The following is a 15,744-nucleotide window of genomic DNA, read 5'->3' on the forward strand; positions in this document are numbered from 1 at the left end:
CCGGTTCAGGAGGCCGCCCAGGAAGCCATGCTGTCCTCGATGTGCGCTCCCTTGATTCTTCAAGCTCCTCCCTTTCTCTACACCCTCCACCTTGGTAAACGTCTACTTTTGAATCTGTTTTGCATCCTCTCTTAATTTCTGTCTTGAGGGGGGGGTCAGGAACCCCATTCACTAGTGACACTCGGACAGGCTTTCTCAAGCACACCCCTGCCACTTTGTTGTGGGGTCTGTCCTGTGCATGGTAGCATGTGTAGCCAAATCCCTGGCATCGACCCACTAGATGCCAGTAGTGACCCCCCCCAAGTGGTGACAATCAGAAATGTCTGCAGACATTGCTAATGTCCCCGGGGGGGGGGCGTAGGGGACAGCCCTGACTGAGAACCCCCAGTCCGAGAGGATCATAGGACAGCCAGAGCCCAGAATGACAAGGAAGACAACTGCATGAGCCACAGTTGGGGCCACCCCCTCTCGTTTCTCTTTCTTCCTCTCCCCCAAGTCTTTTCATATTGGACTCAGACCACGCACACGCCAATGGGCCCCCAGAAAGAGGAGTCGATTCAATGCAAAGGAACCTCCAGGTGGGAGGTATGCGGGCCAGGTGCCTGGGGAGAGCGCTGACCAGCACTTTCATGAGCATGCATTCATTGACACTAGTCGACATGTGACATGTTGGTCACCAGGGGTGTCATTTCAGGCTGTTTCCTTTATGCTCCCTAAGTAGCTTTAATCCCCTCCGAATCTCACAGATGAGGAATGTGACGTCGTGAGGCTTACAGAGGTTCGACGCTTGTTCCCCTTCTCATAGCTCAAGTGGCTGCTGCCCTGAGCTACCCTTTGTGGCTGTGCAGGCTGACACCTTGAGTGTGCAAGGCAGCAAGTGTGCAAGGCACCCCCAGAGCTGCACCATGCACAGCTCATGCAGCTATGGGGCAGCCCTGAGAACCAGTTTTGCCTGAACCCAGAGGACGCCTGCCACCCTCCTCTGGGCACAGTGCAGGGCCGGATCTAGCCACTCTGCAGACCTAGCCTCTGTGGAGCCCCGGGCTTGGAAATAACATTCGGCTCTGTCCAGAGTCAGAACCACAGAGCTGGGGGAAAGGGAAGCCCACCCCGCAGTAGGATCCTATAGCATGAGCAGGAGACAGGCACTTAGACACTGCGAAAGGTGGCTCCAGGGAGGCTGCGGGCCCTCAAACAGAAGCCTGAGCTGAGCTCCTGGGGAAACAGGCTGGATGCCAGCTGCCACAGCCGTAGTGGAGAAGGGGCAGCCCCTCTCCACGTGGGTGTGACAGCCCCCAAACCATGCAGAACCAAACCTCCTGCTTCCCTCTCACGGTCCCAGGTTGTTCCAGATACCCCAAGAGACCAGTTGGTGGAGACAAGTTCCCAGACAGAAGTTCAAGGTTTGCCCAGCCCCTGCAACTCCTGCTGGCTGGGAAGTGAGAAGTTAGGAGGGAATCAGGATGGGAGATAAACAACATGGCCTCTGCCCTGGACTGGCTGTGTCATTTGCAGGGCCTGGTTCAAGATGAAAGTGAGGCGTTTCTTCTGCAAATATGAGTAAGATATTTAAAATGGCAATGGCAAAGCGTTAAACCGAGCCCTGGGACCCTTCCGAGTTCAGGGCCCTGTGTGAAGGCACAGACTGTGGGTGCAGGAGGCCCATCCCTGGACAGCTTCCGTGGGACATTGTGCCCACCAACGCCTGCCAGCCCTGCGCTCTGAGGCCACCCCTGCGGCTTCTGGTGTCCCCACCACATTTCCTTAATCTCCAGATGTTCCGTTTTCAGTCCTTGAAAACAGAAACACGTTCCCAAACTGCCCCGACATGAAACCCCCAAGCCCTCTGAATATCAGGATTTAAAAAAAAAAAAAATTAGCCTAGGAAAATACACTTCCCTTAACCAGGAAGAGTGTGTGCAGGATCCAAACTGTGCTTAGACTTGAGGTTTCACTAACACCCAAAAAGGGTAGAAAAAGCTGCAGATTAAAGAAGTTGCATGTTAGCATCAAATAGGAAAAAACCCACTTGGGTGTGGGACAGAGCACACGGCCGGGAGGGAAGTTTGAAGAGCCACGGGGACATGTGGGGAAGATGGAGCCAGAGAGATTAGGAAGAGGATCTTAAGGAATTGTGCTCTGTGATTATGAATTGAATTTCCAGTTATTTTTAGTTATAGGGCATTTTAAATGTGAGCCTGCTGAGGCTGGGCCACTGGGGGACCCCTGGCTAACATGTGTTATCTTTAAAAGAACCATAGGCCCCTCCCGGTGCAGACAGTAAATTAGTTGCACAGAAGAGAAAGAAAATTCATCTGCAAGTTAATAAACCTTGCAGACACCTCCCTCCCAGAGTAAGTGACAAGTACTTTTGGTGGTTGAGGAATGGGAGGGTTCTCTTTAGTTTAAAAAAGGCCAGATCTCACATACATTTGTTTCTACTTAGAAGTCATTGGAATGTCTAATGGAATAGTTGTTCTCGACTAGGTTGAAAGAAGTACCTAAAAAAAAATCAGAGGGACAATTTTTATGCTAGCCGTCTTGCACCAGACTGAAAATGTTTGAAGAAAACGCAGTGGGTGTTGTTGAATTATTGTATGAGTCAGTGACTAAGCCAGACTGAGGGTGGGTCCGACATACACAGACAACCAGAAAAGCGAATGGTGACCTGCTGTCCCCTCACTGCTGTGCATGTGCGGAAAGAAGCCTTTCCATTAATACCAACGTGCTCACTCATCCCAGGTTGGAGGTTTGAGCTGGTGATGGGAGCTGGAGCTGTGCATTGGATTTGACATAAGAAGTGGATATTTCTCTGGGTTATTGAACAAAGAACTACAGGGCTACATATGAGCGTAAGAGAGAAAGAATGGAGTCTAATTCCAATTTTAAACTTTTGATGGTATATCACAACTAGAAGTGCAAATTGTATTCACGATCTCATCTACTGTCCTTGTATCAGTATAAAATATGGGACAAGTGTTAGCAAATATATAAAAATGCAGCTTTGGAAAAAGCAAGAGAGAGACAAAGAGAGACTCTTAGATCTGGAATCATCCCCTGGATAAAGATATTCTGTGCATTTGTTGCCAGTCTGGTAAATTCCCCCAAAGATGAGGAATGTGCAGACTCCGCATCTTGTGTCCTAAGAGAGCACAGTGATTTCGACATGGCACAAAGGCAGGCTTTTCCATGCAAGGAAAGCGGCGGACCAGGAGTCAGGAGTGTGAGTCCTAACACTGCCACTTACCATTTTGAATGGCAACAGAGCACAGGAGGTTCAGAGTGGCAGAGCCAGATTCCCTGGGTTCGAGTTCCGGCCCCACCCCTTACTAGCTCAACAAACACGTCACAATCTCTGTGCCTCAGATTCCTCAACTGTAATATGGAGGGTTAATAGTTGTAGATGCTTCATAGGTTGCTGTGAACATTAAATGAATTGTTGCCTATAAAGCACTTAGTGCGGTGTCCAGCACAAAAGTGCATGCTCAGTAAATGTTAGCATTATTATTGTTGTTGTTGTTGCTGTTACTTTAGTGCAGCTTCAGGTTGGAAACACCAGCTCATCGGACTCATCATCAACTGGCAGTCGTGATGCCGGTGTCTCTGCAGCATGGCGTTTTCAACAGCTCTGAAGAGACATATCTCTAACACAATTCACCCACTTTCAAGTGTGCAATTCAGGGGCTTTCAGTATGTCCAGAGTTGTGCAACCATTACCACAAATAGTGTTAGAACATTCCCATCACCTCAGCAAGAATCCCACAGCCCTTGGTTTTCACCTCCTGTCTTCCCATCCTCCCTGCCAACACACACACAGCCCTAGACAATCACTAATCTACCTTCTGTCTCTATGGACTTGCCTAGTCTGCACATTTTGCATAAACAGAACCATATAACATGCGGTCCTTTGTGACTGGCGTCTGTCTCTTAGCATCTTTTCAGGGTCCATTCACGTCGTAGCAGGTACCAGTACTCCAGTTCTTTTTATGGCTGATCTTCCTCACTTCCCAGGAACAGCTGTTGGGGCAAAGGGCTGACGCCCTGGCTCTCCACATTCCTAGGAGACTTGCCCGGACAAGGGGGGCTCGGAGGGCAGGGAAGAGGCTTTCGTGACTGGAAAGCTCTCCTCCCCAGCACACAGCATAGGGTGTGGGCCAAAGCCAGGCTTTGTCACTCTCTAGGGACAAATCTACACCCAGCTCTGCCACATACCTGGTTGAGGTACTGAGCCTCGTTCCTCATCTGTAGAGGGAGATCATGATAATGTTCTAAAAATCAGAATAATGTGTGTCGGTGATTGCCACGATGGCAATCATTAGACTATGAAGAAAGACTTCACTTGTTTCAAGTTCCTTTTGAGCTGTGTGTTACCACAATGATGTTCTTTTCAAGTGATTGACCAATTAATGCCTAACACTCTCTCCTGGTGTTCACAGACCTCTGTACTAGTCATTTACAAGACGTGACCCCTTCCATCCCATCTCAGAGTCCAGCACTATGGATGGAGTGGGAAGACAGGACAAAGTGAGCCGTCAAGAGTTGGGTTGACATTGAGGACCTCCTGTGTCACCTGTGACTCCTCCCCAGGTGACTACTTCCTGACAGCAACGTCCCACAGGTTATAACTCTGACAAACACCCCAGTTGACTCATGTAGCTGGTTCGGTCACCAGAAGCCCAGGGCGCTGACTAGAAAGGAAAGAACAGTTAAGTCAGGCGTGTTTCATGTTTCGTGGCTCCTTTGAAGGTGAGAACCCTTGAAGACAGATTTATCATCCTCTGCTAGAGATGGACAACCAATGGTGAATTACCGGCATTAGGAGAAGGGGCCATGGTGGGTTCACAGACAACCTTGGAGAGAGAACATGTCAACTGCAAAGATGACAAGATTTGTGTGTGTTGTTTTTTAGCTGTGTGCTTTCTTTAATTTATTTTTTAATCTTTGCCCTGGCAGAGTGGCTCAGTTGGTTGGAGCATCATTCATGTACCAAAAGGTTGTGTGTTCAATTCTCAGTCAGGGCAGGTATATAAGTTGTATGTTTGATCCCTGGTCAGTGTATCTATGGGAGGCAACTGATAGATGTTTCTCACATCAATGTTTCTCTCTCTCCCTCACTCTTCCTCGCTCTCTAAAATCAATAAAACATACCCTCAAGTGAGGATTTTAAAAATTTACCTTTAATTACAGAAATTCTAAATGCATGCATTCATATTCTCTAAAAAACATGTAAAGGTAAAGTCTCCCATAAGCACGGTTCCTCACCTCTTTACTCTCCCAAGAGGAAGGACTTGCTGTCCTTTCGGGCATCTTTCCATCCATTTACATATATAATCATGAACTGTGTATGCTTACCATGCAGTTGGCTCGTGTTACTGAATAGTCAGTTCTGGCGGTCTTCCAAGGTCAAGCCAACCCATAAAGGGCTGCATCATTTTTTAAAAACTGCTCAGTGATATCAGTGCTGAGTGGCATGGCAATACCACACTCGACCCATCTGTTCTTGTGTTGATGACGTGTGTCTTGGCTGGAGTTTTTTTAGACTGACAAATGTGTCTCAGAGGACAGCGTGGTATATGCCTCCTTGGACACACAAGTGGTTCTTTAGATGAACCGCCTGGAAATGGAATTGCTGGATAAAACAGTATTCACATATTACTTTTGTTTTCATTAGTCTTTTTTTAAAAAGATTTATATTTACTTTTAGAGAGGGAAGCGAGGGAGAAAGAGAGTGAGAGAAGCATCAACATGTGGTTGCCTCTTTTACACCCCCTACTGGGGACCTGGCCTTGCAACCCAGGCATGTGCCCTGACCGGGAATCAAACCAGTGACCCTTTGGTTCGCAGGCTGGCACTCAATCCACTGAGCCACACCAGCCAGGACACACATATTACTTTTTGATAGACAACACCAAATTGGGTAGAACCCTTAACACAATAGCCGAAGGATGTAGTGAGTCAGGGCCCAGATTCCTGGGTTCAAATCTCAGCCCTGCCACTTCCTAGCTTCTCTTCTCTGCCTGTTTTCTCATCTGGAAAACTAAGAGAGGAGCAGTAACAACTACATCTGACTGTTAAGAAAATGAAGTGAGTACGTATAAAGCTCTTCTGAATGCCATCATCAGTACTATACAAGTGTTAGCTGCTATTGGGGGCTTTGGGATTAACATCAGCAAAATTTTAAAAACCGGAGGAGAATAGGGAAGAGATTACGGGAAAATTCTTTGAACATTTAAAGCTCCCGACTGAAGCCAGGTTTCATTTTGGCTAATCTGCCCCCACGCAGAAGGCAGGTGCCGTGGCTGCTGTCAGCCGAAGGGCTGGAGAAGCGCACTCAGCCGCACGCAGGTGACGGGAAGCAGCTCGTCTGGGTCAGCAGCTGTCCGAGCGTCCTCTCACTGGGGACAGGAGGGATTAGTTCTGATTACCCAGCCTAATCCAATGGCACTTGGGTTCCAAATCTGCCATGTGAGTTCCTATAGATTTGGGCGCCACACCCACTGACACTTAATACCAGTCCCCTATTAGTTAGGGAAGAAGCACCCTCCCCGAGATGGGTCGGGAAATTTTGGGGGGTGGGAAGGAAGGCGGCAGACCAGGCGGAGAGAGACAGCTGACGTGTCTTGGGTTCCAGCTCTGTGTCAGCCCCCAGGCTGGGCGCTTCGTGGACATTGTGGCATTTAATCCTCGCAGGGATGTCACAGACAGTGACTTGGAAGCTTGACGTAACTTTAATGGGTTGATATAACCAACCTAATTCCCTACTGCCCGTCAGTGCCAGGCCTGGGGGAAGGGTGCCAGGAGTGAGAGCTCAAGCACGGTGCTCTCTCTTGGGTATGATTTTAGGGCTGTGTGTGAGAAATAGAGGCAAGAAAATAAGCCCTTATAAAAATGCTCAATATCCTTAGTCCTTCTGGAAATGCAAATGAAAGCACAATAAGAGAGCATGTCACGCCCTCCAGGCTGTAATAAAATGGCCAGTGGGGGTGAGCGCGTGCAAGGAAACAACCCGCAAACATGGCCGGTGGGAATGTAAAACGGTGCAGACACTTGGGAAAACAGTTTGGCGAAAAGTTAAACATACATTTTAAAAAAAAACACAGAAATGTCTCTCTTAGGTATCGATCCAAGAGAAATGAAACCATATACCCACACAAAGATTTGCATACGAATGTCCTTAGCAGGGTTATTCATAATTACCAAAAATTGGAAATAACCTAAATGTCCATTGGAAAAGACCTAAATGTCCAACCAGTGAATAGACAGACAAAACACAGTATAGCCCTACAATGGAACACCAGGGGATAATAAAAAAAAACAAACTAGGATACATGGTCCAATGTGGACAGACCTCAAAAACATCGTCATTACTATGCTCCGTGAAAGAAGCCAGGCACAAGGGACCACCAATTACATGACCCCATTTACACAAAACGTCCAAAGAGGCTGTAGAGCCCAAAAGTAGGTGGGTGGCTGCTGGAGGTGGGGGCAGTGGAGAGAACGTGAATTAACAATAATGTACACGAGGGATCTTTTGGGGGCGATGAAAATATTCTAAAACCGACCTATGGCGATCGATGGTCACACATCTTGACCAAATTACTAAAGACGTCACCGGACACTTATTCACTATGCAACGTATGCCTCACTAAGGTTAATTTTTAAAATAAAGAAGGAGCAGACATTTAAGAAGCACCTATTATACTCCTGGCAGCAGTGCTTGTGAAAGCAAAAGATTGGAAGTCCCATAAATGCCTACCAATAGCAGTTTAAAAAATAAAATAATAGAACTCTAGTTATAGTATCTCTACACAATGGAATTTTTTACTTTTAATACCACTGGGCATTAAAAACTAAGACAGTTCCGCCCTGGCTGGGCGGGTCAGTTGATTGGAGCACCATCCCATACATCACAATGTTCTGGGTTCAGTCCTCGGCCAGGGCACAGACCTAGGCTGTGGGTTCCATCCCCCCTCAGGGCACCTGTGCGGTGGAGGTCACCCGATTGATGTTCCTTTCTCACATCACTGTCTCTCTCCCTCCCTGCTCCCCCGTCCTCTCTCTCTAAAAATCAATAAACATATCCTTGGGTGAGGATTAAACATGGTAATAATAATAAAGCAGTTCTGTATGCACTGATCTAGAATAATCTCCGAGATAAATTGATAGGTGACGTGAACAAAGTATACAAGAAAGTGTAGAGAGAGTGTAAAGTCTAGACTCGTTATATAAATAATGAGTCTAGAAATGCACATGAAACTGGCAACCTGGTGGCCCCAGGCCCCGGACCCGGAGGAAGGGAGTGATGCTAGCTGAAGACAGTGACGCTCTCTGCCTGTCATTTATAAATGTGACCCAACAGACAAACACAATTTAACGTTTAAATATCAGTAGTGAGCAACTCCACGTGCCCAGCAGTGTGCCAGGCACATAGATACAGGGAAGTGTGAGCACAGCTGTTGCTGCGATGCTGCTCTCCTGATTCGTTTTTTTACGGTGAAGTACAGACAGTCTCCCCACTGGTACTCCTCTCCTCTGCTGCTTAAAATCTGCGGCAGTTTCCAGTTCTTTAAAGAGAGCTTTAAAAACAGAACAAAACAACCAGCTCCAGGTTAAACGAAACCTGTGAGAGAGCCCCTGAGGCACAGGCAGGTTCAGCAACTTTTCCAAGGACACACAGCTTGCTAGGAGCCGAGTCCACGAGTCTCGATTCTGATTTTCAACTTACTGTGTGGACAGGACACATTCCTCTGCCTGTCTTTCACCCTTGTCCTCTTTCGGGGACGACCAAGATGCTAGAAACATTCAGCGCATGGCAGTGTTGTTAATGAGTCCAGCTGGTGTGAATTCACTGGTTAAAAATCACTGTGGTTTGAGGTTGAATGTAGTGGGCTGGGTGTTGTGGCCAATGTCAGCCTGTATCCTCAAGGGCGTCCCCAACCCTGTCTGGTTCCTCCTCACGCATCTGTCCTCCACGTTCTCCCGGGCTCCCTGCGTCCTCACGCTCCCTCCACACTCCCCCAACCCACCCCCAGCAAAAACCTGAGCCATTCATTCCTTTGGAGAGTGTGATTTCGGGCCAGCCGGTAGAGGGGAGGGCCTAGGAAAGGTCCCGTCCTCCTCTGCCTCCTCCCTGCCCTGTAGTGGGCCAGCGTGAGCCCGCCCATGCCGTGGGAACTGGGCCTGAATTTGTTATACTGAACAAACCACCTCCCAGCGAGTCTGCTTAGACAAGGGCAGCAGTGGACAGGGGACTTCAGAGTGTCAGCCTTACCTTCTACCGCCATCCTTCTACCCAGACAGCTGGAGCTCCTAGAAGGAAACTTTTTATTTTTGCCTCTATTTGCCCTGTTTTCTGAATTTTTAAAAATCATTCTTGAGCTAGTTGTCTTTAGTAGAGTGTGCCTTAGAGAGTAGGAGCCCCACAGCCGATGGTAAGGACTTGGGGAGGAAGGGAGCACCGCGTCTAAGGCTTCGTTCCGGCAGGACCATGTTAACATGCCTGGGCTGACTTCACAAGAGGACTGTCCTGAATCTTTACAGCACGAAGCTGCCGCGGTCGGCCCGATCACCAAGGGTGGAGATGGCATGACTTTAGAGGCCTTGCTCCAAAATGTCCCAAACCACCCAAAGGGGCCATTTCCCTTGTCCTGCTAACTCTGTTCCAGCCTCTCTCACTGCTCAAGCCTGGCGATGGGTGGGCTGGTCCTTGCCCTTACTGCTTTGCCAGTGCTGACTGGTCTAAACTGATCAAGTACTCTTGCTTGGTGATTGGTTTATGAATAAGTCTGAGCCAATCAGCACATGTCTTTCTCCAGAAAATAGTTCAGGGACAATCCAATCAGTGCAAAGCTTAGGTCTTTCACTCTGTCCTCTACCCTGGGAACTGAAAGCATGCAGACCCCAGGGGAGGCGATAACCATTTGAGACTGAGAGAGCCAGCCTGAGGTTGAAACCGAAGCCCAGAGAAGAGCAGAGGAGTCTCCAAAATGCGGAGAACCAGAACCAGGGAGGTAACCAAACTCCTGGACTTTTCAGTTGTGTGAGCAATAAATCCCCACTACCGTTTAGGCTAGTTTGAGCTGGTTTTTTATTGTTACTGCTAAAGCATCCATACCTTCTCCTCTCCCATGGTGCCTGAAATTCCTTCCACTGGCCCTCCTTCCCAGACCTCTATGTCAGACATGCCTTCACCAATTTATAGACGGAAGTAAAGAATTTAAGATTAGATGGCTTAATCAAAAAATGCTTTTCCAAGGAAGTTCTGAGGACCACTATAGAAAGCCTAGTCCCACCAAATGAATTTCTGATTTCCATTCACATCCTATCTCTTTCTGCCCTCCATGTTTTGTTTTAATTGTTTTTTAACAGAACAATGTGCTTTTTAGGGAACAATCACCTTCCATCTCTGTATGTTGAAATCCCCCAAGTTTTGAAACCCCAGTTCAAGTGCTAGCTCACCCTTAAAGTCTGCCCTGATAGCTTCAGCTGGATAAAATCTGGCCCCCACCCAGAAGACTGACAGCCCCCCCTCAGTGTCTCCTCCCCATGCTCAGCGTCCCCCACAGTGCGCCCCCCTGTCTGCTGCTTGCCTGCAGAATGCCCGATGGGTTTATCTTCTCCACGGCTCTAGCACAGTGTGGCTGAGGAGTGGGCAGCTTAGTGATTGGAAAGAACAAGCGTAAGCAGGTTTTCTTCAGGAAGCACAGGCCAAAGAAATGGTTACAACAGTGGTTCTCAGGAGTGTGGGCCCTGGACCACACCATCAGCATCACATGGGAACTTGTCAGAAATACAAATTCTCGGGACCTTCTGAGTCAGAAGCTCTGGGGGAGGGATCCAGTGCTTCAAACAGCTCTCTAGAGTCTGTTGCACTTTCAAGCTGGAGAACCGCTGGACAGCAGGAAGCTGTTAAACTACTGACTGAGGAGCAAATGAGCCTGGTTATCTAAGAGCGGGACTGAAGACCAAGTGAAGATCAAGGTGAGTCGACTGACCCTGGTCGTGCTGGCGGCAGCCCTAGAGGACACGGCCCTGGAAGGAGTAGGGTGCTATATTCAGAAGGGAACAATTTGAAACTATCTCTTCAACCTGTGTCCATCTTTTTGACCTGGCATCCAGAGTCTCCAGGTCATCCTGGGCGGCCCCAGATGGGAGTGTGTTGGCAGAAACCTCAACGGCGTCTCTAAACATGTTTAAATGTTCTATTCCCATCATGTAGGTCGGGCATTTACTCGTTTTCGCCCACCCTAAGATGCCATGATTGCTTTCTCCCCAGATTTTTTACATTTCTGAATTTCTAGATTTCTTTTCTTTGGCAGACTTCAACCCAGAATAACAGGGTCCCTTGTGAACCAGTCAGTAACCGTAGCAAGGAACTTATCAAGATGCTTTGGTGTGCCTGGATGAAAGCTATGGGGCATCTCGGTATGGACAACAGGGCAAGGATGCAGACACTGATAAAGCCTTCAGAGCCACTGCACGAGCTGTGATTCTTGTCTGCATCGTCCCCCTGTGCCTGACTCTCATCCTCATCCCAGAGCAAGGGAGCATCCTGTTCATCATGAACCCTCATCGCTGACCTTGAAATTCCAGCCACTGTCCCTGAGATGACCCTGAGCGACTGTCTTTGCTCAGCCACCCAACAGCTAGTCCATCTCAGAGCGTTCTCTCCCCGCTCACTCTACTGTGCCCGGGTCTGAGCAGAACGGGGGCCAGTGCAGGGACCCACTATAATCTTTGAGTAAAGGCTTGGCTGGCGCCTGTGCTTTCATAATCACAGGCAGCATCTAGTACAGAGATTTTCCTTAAACTTCTCTTCCTTTAGACTCATGGAAGCTCATTTAAATATGGTACTATTACATACTAAAAAGCGTTTCCAGGTGACATTGATAAATCTCTACCTCTCTGGATAATAAATACATCATCAACCATCTCCAGACAAAAATACTTTCTCTTATGTATTGTAGCTGCATTCTAAAATATAATCTCTTTTTGAATTTTGCTCTCAAACACTTTTTAAGTACAGAATTTCCTTGAAAACAATCTAATTTTCTGTGGCATTTTCATTATCATTACACGAGTGTCCAAAATGTGTAGTTTCTATTCCTTTGTAGTTCATATGATGAACGCTTTCTGAAATTTTAGGGGAGAGAATGTTTATAATTAGCCGAGAGGAAGAGCCATGTGGAAAAATGACGATGTGACAGATAGTTTAGTGGTATTTACTCATCTAACCAACCCTGTCAAAGTAGGTACTGTTCTCTTCCTTTCACAAGTGAAGACACAGGCTGAAAAACTGGGCCAGAGGCAGGATTTGATTCCAACTCTGACCCCCAAGCCTGGGACTGATTCCTCAGCACCACCAGCGAGCTGCTCCCACCTCCACCCCAATTAGGATACTCTCCGGCACCCTTCCTGCACGGGCTGAAGCCTACAAGTAAGTGGGCAGGAGGCTGTTAGAAATGAATTAGAGGTGGGGGATGGAGGGAAGGGAGGGAGTGATCTTTGCAGATGATGAAAATAGGAATTCAGCCATACCCAAAAATCTTCTCCAAACCATGATGGGTTTTTTTTGCAAAAACTTCAGAAGGGCAATGTAATTTGAGAGCTAAAACACATTTAGTTTGTTTTAAATCTGGATTTCCAAGATCTGAAAGTGTTTATTGACCATTAGTGATTTTTAATACAGGATTTGTCCATCCATCAGTTCAGAAATGGCCTATAACATCCTGGGTTTCGGTTCAGAAGCCTCACAGCGCAGAAGCTCATTCCATTTACTCTGAGCTGGGAGGCTGTTATAAAACGTCTCTAACCGTTCCCGGTTAATTGAACTTTAAAAAAAAACCAACAACGAAGCCTGCCTTCACTCCAGGAAAAGGTTGTGGAAGGAAATAATGAGAGCAAGAATGGCTGTAAGTGCTGTTCTTGCTTTTATCTACTTTTCACATGATCTCCAGAGCTCTGTAACAGACACCCTTCCTCAGGGGCTTTCAAGTCTGCATGCGCTCATCAAAATGTAACACTTAATTGATGACTTTTTAATCGATGACTTTTTCTGATTGACTTCTTGTGTCAAATTTAAAAATCCAGGTAACAACTTGAGTACAACATCATGCCTCTAGTTAATAATACCGCATTGCATACTTAAACTCGTGTTAAGAAGGTAAATCTCATGCTTAATCTTCTTACCGCAATTTTTTAAAAAAGAAAAGAGAAGCAGATCTATTTTAATGCCTCAACGAATGTTTACATCAGCCATTCTGAATCGCCTGATAGCTTTTCAGTAACGTGATCCCCCTGGTCAGCCAAGAGACCGCTGTGTCCACTCAAAGTGGGGGTTTTCAATCATCATGATAACCCCATAAAAGGAGTAACATGTGACCATAATACTCAAATATTTCAGGCAAAGGTATCTGGGGCCAGAGTCAGCTGGATAGTTACCTCGTTGTTTTTTTTTTTTCGTGTTACTTTGTAAAGCCTCTACACATCGCTCCTTCGAGTCTTCCGGTATTGCTTGTTTTTCTCATTGTTGAGATAGCCAGGATGTGAAAGAATCTTTTAAAATGATTATCAAACCCAAAGAAGCAGACATGAAAATAATAGTAATGTTTTTCCCAAAGGGCCCAAACTGAAAATGAGAATCTGGCCACTTTAAAAGCCTCTGTACCCTGGTATGTCCCAGAGCCCTCGCTTGTTCCATCTCATTCTGTTTTGTAAGGACACAATCTGCTTTGTTCTGTGTCATAGAAAACGCAGACAACTACATATTGAAAGCACAGCTATTACTTATGCAAAAACCAAAGTCTAAATACTCACTTTTCAATACTGTCTGTCCCAGAGACGTGATAGGAGAGCTGGCTCGGCTGTGGGCTCCCCGGGCTGCGTGGGAGGCACTGATTGGGCGTCCCTGCTCCTGGGCCTGGGGACACAGAGGACCTACAGGGCTCAGGGTCTTTTCCACAAACGGGTCAAAGCGCCGTTGGGTCTGCTCCCAGGAAAGCTCCTATCTTCCTAAGAGAGAAGATTCCGTGGCCAGGGAAGTTCGGGAAGAAGAGCATTTTTCCCTGCCCTCGAATGAACTGGGTCATTGCTGAAGCTGGAGAATATTTTTTAGCATCACTGTGATGAAACCTGAGGGCTGTGCCTGCAGTAGGTGCGACACTTGTTGTTGACGCTGGGGAGGCCCTGGCACAGGGGCCCGATGACACGCAGCCCCAGTGAGCTGATGGAACCCAGACGAGCTGTCAGTGAGGTCTCGGGAGACTGAGCAGGGGTCTGCAAAGTCTGGGCACGACTCAGGTTTAGCTGCTTGCCTCTTAGAAGAGCAAAATCTTGCTGCCTGATAAAGTGGTTCAGGCCGGAGTCACACCAGCAGTTCTACCCAGGGTACCAGGCATCTGAAGTTCACAGAGGAAACCTGTTGGTGGGGGGAGGTGGAGAGGGGAGGTACAAATAAGAGTCATAAGCTGTTCATTTAGAATTGGTGTTGCAGTCATTCTCTGAAGTTGGCTGAGCAGAGCAGAAACCACGACAAGGCAGGATCCCTCCTCCTTTTCCTCCCCTCCTCTCCCTCCCTCCTTCTCCCCCGACAGTGCTCTTCTCTCCTCCCCCCAAACACACACACACAGACACACACATTCTGTCCTTCCTATTTTAACTACAGTTAGTAAGAAGAGAATAGAGGAAAACCAGAAGAAATCTGTAGAAGAAATACCATGAGCCCTGTTCCTTCGGATCATCAGCAATTGTTCCTGGTGGTGAAGTAGATTCTGTAAAGTGGGAATTTCTTTTACTGACGTTTGTCCAAATCCAAGAAAGAACATAGAAAATCCAGAAGTACTGTTCTGTAACTACTTTGCCTCTCTGCAAAAGTATTTTAATGTATTACACCTGCAAACTAACAACTTAGAAAGAAACCTCTTATGAAACTCAAGGAGAGCGCTAAAATTAGCAGCCGGAGTGGGTGACTTTGAAAGGGACACAACCAAAAATACTCACTCTGTCCTGGGCACTACAGTCCTCAAAAGCACATCATTTTTACACAGCACAAGTCCCTGCTTTAGAGGGTCTTTCCAGATAAGAGGAGATAACTTTAAATTGAGAGTGAAGAGAGGAGGAAGGTGAGACGATAAGCAAATATTAGGGCACAGGGGCGGGAGAGGGTGAAGACAAAAAAAAAAAAAAAACAACATCCCACAGCAGGGGCAGGAGAGAGGCACGGTGCTCCAGAGCGAAGAGTTCTCCGGGCACTCCTGGAGGGAGAAGTCCCCCGGCACTACGAAACTTAATTCTGTCCTGCGCAATCTGAACGATGAACTCAACGGCTCCCAGCACACATCTCCTAGTAAAATAAAATTCAGGAGTGAGGACTTCCTACGTATATAAAATGGATTGGCCAGTGTTTTTTGTAGTGTTTGCCTCATTAGCCTGCAGCCATAGAATTTCCGTTTTAATCTCAGGTGTAGGGCAGCAGGAATGGAAGAGAATCAGAAACAGAGATGATGATGCGATTAAACTCAGTTCGGCCAGGACACCATTCTGAACTTTCTGTGATTACTCAGAGGAGAGGAGAGAAGGAGACAGAAGGAGGGGAGTTGAAGAGAAAAAGGAGACGTATTTGTGCCCCTCTGGTAGCACTGAAAAGTCATGCAAGTTTGTGATTAAAAGTAAAGATGTAGCCCTGGCTGGTGTAGCTCAGTGGATCGAGCATGGGCCTGTGAAGCAAAGGGTTGCTGGTTCGATTCC

At 47.3% G+C, this 15,744-nt stretch overlaps 1 protein-coding gene across 1 annotated transcript in view; it reads right to left on the reverse strand.

Moving 5' to 3' along the window:
• The window catches only part of ALPK2 (alpha kinase 2), a 97,070-nt gene extending 83,118 nt beyond the window's left edge, over window positions 1-13,952 (reverse strand). Inside the window, exon 1 of the mRNA XM_037152003.2 lies at window positions 13,816-13,952. The gene's annotated coding sequence lies outside the window, so the exon portion shown is untranslated. The remainder of the gene's footprint in view (window positions 1-13,815) is intronic.
• Between the last annotated feature and the right edge of the window lie 1,792 nt (window positions 13,953-15,744).

This window comes from Artibeus jamaicensis, unplaced genomic scaffold (genome assembly GCF_021234435.1).
Source record: "Artibeus jamaicensis isolate MK-2021 breed Jamaican fruit bat unplaced genomic scaffold, CSHL_Jam_final contig_354, whole genome shotgun sequence".
Taxonomy (NCBI): domain Eukaryota; kingdom Metazoa; phylum Chordata; class Mammalia; order Chiroptera; family Phyllostomidae; genus Artibeus; species Artibeus jamaicensis.